Source organism: Rhipicephalus sanguineus, chromosome 1 (genome assembly GCF_013339695.2).
Source record: "Rhipicephalus sanguineus isolate Rsan-2018 chromosome 1, BIME_Rsan_1.4, whole genome shotgun sequence".
Classification (NCBI taxonomy): Eukaryota; Metazoa; Arthropoda; class Arachnida; order Ixodida; family Ixodidae; genus Rhipicephalus; species Rhipicephalus sanguineus.
The window spans coordinates 268386783-268390536 of NC_051176.1; the positions used below are offsets into that span (position 1 = coordinate 268386783).

At 45.9% G+C, this 3754-nt stretch overlaps 1 non-coding gene across 1 annotated transcript; it reads left to right on the forward strand.

Annotated features, from left to right (window-relative positions):
• Positions 1-2421: 2421 nt before the first annotated feature.
• On the forward strand, positions 2422-2495 carry Trnai-aau (transfer RNA isoleucine (anticodon AAU)). Its single transcript has one exon. It is a non-coding gene; the product is annotated as a tRNA-Ile (tRNA).
• The last annotated feature ends 1259 nt before the right edge of the window (positions 2496-3754 follow it).

Here is a 3754-nt window from a genome sequence, read left to right on the forward strand (position 1 = left end):
ATATTTCACTAAAACCAATAGCTGGTCTACTTTGTCTGGGCCTGGGTTTGTTTCGATATAGCCGGCCCAAATCAGTATGTGTTCAGTGCAGAACAAAACGACAAGCAGACGGCATCCTGGTCTCCAGAAAACGCCGCCGGAGCCATACAGCGAACTGCTGCTTGAGTTGTCTGTGGCGCGCGAGGAAGCGTCATATGCGTGCGCGATACGTACACACATCAACAAACAAGAAGTATAGTACACAGTTGGGATTTGCAGCCAGTGACAATAGTAATAAACGTGACGAAAATATACGGCAGATCCCACTCGGCCGCAAATCCCGCAAGGTTGTTGTCGCCGCAGTTACTTGTATGGGACCATGGGCCACGGGGTGCCGCAATTGTCGATGCAGTTGACATCGCATGCAGAGCAAAGCGGTAGACGCACGCGCCATTTCTTCAGGTGGCAGGCCCAAATCCGAGGCTTCTAGATCCGGAAGCTGGTTGCTCGCAATCAGCTGAACTGATGCAAGCATGCGCAGATCAAGCGTCCTTGGGCTCGGCGTTGCGCAGCAGTTGCGTGGTCCTCCTACACAAGGTTAACAGCCACGGTTAACATCGAGTACTCGGCCGCAAATCCCATCATGGTTTTGGGGCTTAATACCCCAGAAATTATATTTTTATCTTGCCCCCATCGAAATGCGGCCGCCATGGTCGGGAATGGAACCCTCGCATTCGTGCTTAGTAGCACGACACCACTGCTGCTGCTACCATGGCAGGTAGTGCGTAGCTTATAGGCCCCCAGAAATCTCTACGCAGCAAGTGTGAAGCTTCGCCACATATTGAGTAAAAAATAACAATAAATTTAGACCACACAGTTCTAACAGTCCCGAAATCTCCAATAAAACGGAAAGGCAAGCTAGTTGCTTTGAATTCGTGGTGAAAATTTTGCGCACTGTAAATGGGGACAATAATAATAATAATTTTTTAAAAAATGTGCGCAGCTTGCAACGGTGACGCAAGGCTGGAGCCAACAACAGAGCTGGTGTTCGACCTATAGCTTCTTCTATGAATTTGCGAGGAGTTACGAGTAGTGTCACAAGGTCTACGCCATAACTAATCCCAAGGTTTCGCTAGAAATGCTAAGTTTTTGGCAGTAGTACTAAGTATACGGCTAGGCTTGGCTATTCTTCTCCGGTTTAGGTCGGTTCCCCAGACTACGCACGTGTTACATAGTTTTGGCGGGAACACGTCCCGTGACTAGCTATTACGTGATGTTGTGATTCAAGTCGCGTTACTAGCTGTTACTTGATGTTACGTGATTTTAGTGACGTGACTAGTTGCGTGATTTCTGTAACGTGACTAGTTACGTGATGTTATGTGATTTTACTCACGTGACTAGCTGTTGGGTGATTTTTGGCGGGAACATGTCACGTGACTAGTTGTTACGTGATGTTTACTTACGTGAATAGTCAAGTGATGTTACTTGATTTTTGTCGCGTGTCTAGATGTTACTTGATTTAAGCCACGTGACTAGCTGTTACGTGTTTCTTGGCGAGAGCAACTCACGTGACTAGCTGTTGGCTTTGGCGGGAACATGCTACGTGAATAGCTGTTATGTGATGTTACGTGATTTTAGCCACGTGACTAGTCGGTACGTGATTTTTAGTCACGTGACTAGTTGTTACGTGATGCTACATTGATTTTAGTCACTTGACTAAGTGCTACGTGGTTTAACTGATGTGACTAGATTTTATGCGATGTTACGTGATTTTTAGTCACGTGAGTAGTTGCTACGTGATTTTGCGGGATCTTAGTCCCGTGACTAGTTACGTGATGTTACGCGGTATTTAGTTACGTGACTAGTCGTTACTTGATGTTACGTGATTGTAGTCCTGCGACTAATTGTTACGGGATTTTACGTGATGTTTAGTCACTTAACCTACTCGCCCATAATAGTTATTGCATTCCACAGCCGGACAAATCGGCGCACGCGTTGTGGGAGCGCAAAAGAAGTTGAAGAACAGGACGAAGAGAGCGCGTGCCGGTTCATAGTTAGGGTGGTTTCTGTTCGCACTACCGTGCGCAACGAAATGCTTAAACAGCTTCGCTGTTGAAAAACACGTAACATGCGCTGGTACGTGTTCCTTTTTGTGTTGTCCTTACTTATTGTGAGCAAAGTACTCACCAGAAATCTCCGGTTGCGTCTCTCTCTCTCTCTCTCTCTCTCTCTCTCTCTCTCTCTCTCTCTCTCTCTCTCTCTCTCTCTCTCTCTCTCTCTCTCTCTCTCTCTCTCTCTCTCTCTCTCTCTCTCTCTCTCTCTCTCTCTCTCTCTCTCTCGTACTTCATCATATAAAGAAAGAGAACCCTTCCTTTTCGTTTTGTTCTTTTTAATTTGCACGACATCGAACCAGATGAAAAGTAGACATAAGCATCCGTCAGCGGCCTGCTAGCTCAGTCGGTTAGAGCGTCGTGCTAATAACGCGAAGGTCGTAGGTTCGATCCCTGCGCAGGCCACTTTTTTTATTGCGTTTTTTTTTTCTTTTTTTGCACCATGTTTTGTCGCCGTTACTTCCCTCAGAGTTCCGAGCAGCAATATGGGTTTCTCCTGGTCTCAAGTGATGTTTCACCGCCAATGTCCTAGCAGCCACCCATTTGAGACTAATAAGGGAGCGCAAATGTTCGAAAATTTCGAATAACGAATCGAATAATGCATATTCGAAATACCGAATATTTTTCGAGTGATCAGCGCCGACTGGAAAACCCCGAAGGTACAAAACGATGGAACAGCGAGAGGTCATTTTTGTTGTTTTAATCGTTGAATTTATACATGCAGCCCAAGCATATATATGGGACCATCGACGCTATGTTGACCACCGGATGAAGGCGTTTTTGCTTAAAACTCCAGTGTCGCCGAAGCGTGTTTCCATACCCTAAAGAATGCAATAGCGCAACTTCCGGTCGCCGTCACATGCGGGACAGTCACGTGACCTGAGCAGAAACGTCTCGTATAACGTCACTGGCAGAGCGGCACGCGTCGCTGTCGACTCTTGTTCTCGCAGTAGCGGTGCTGGCCCTACGCCTTTCTTAAAGTTTGTGAATATTTGTTTCACATAAAAAGTTGTGAAGGTTGTTTTCAAAATGGTTGGCTTACTGTTCGAAAATTATTCGAATAGTGTTCGATTCGCATTCGATTCGGTTATGGAATCCACTGTTCGCATACCCATACCTCAGAGTAAGTATATGGTGCCTGGCATTCTGAATCGGGCGCGAACTCGGACTATAAGCCATAAGTGGTGTTGGTTTGCGGTCTCTTTAATGTCTCCATCTCAATAACAAAAAAAAGCAAAACTTCTGTGCGCACGCAATTTAGCCATTCTCATTTTTCAAACCAGAAGATACGAGTATATATCAGTAAAAGTGTGTGTCCCCGCACATGATGCAGTTTAGAAGCGGTGGAGGCAAAAATGCTTGAGGCCCGTGTACTTAGATTTAGGGGCACGTTAAAGAGCACCCGATGGTCAAAATTTCTGGATGCCTCCACTACGGCGTTCCTCATAATGATGTCGTGGTTCTGGGACGTAAAACCCCTACAAATATTATTAACTTTCATGGCAATCCATGCGTTCACCTACTCAGCAAAAATAAATTTAGGCATATGTGTGTGTGTGTGTGTGTGTGTGTGTGTGTGTGTGTGTGTGTGTGTGTGTGTGTGTGTGTGTGTGTGTGTGTGTGTGTGTGTGTGTGTGTGTGTGTGTGTGTGTGTGTGTGTGTGT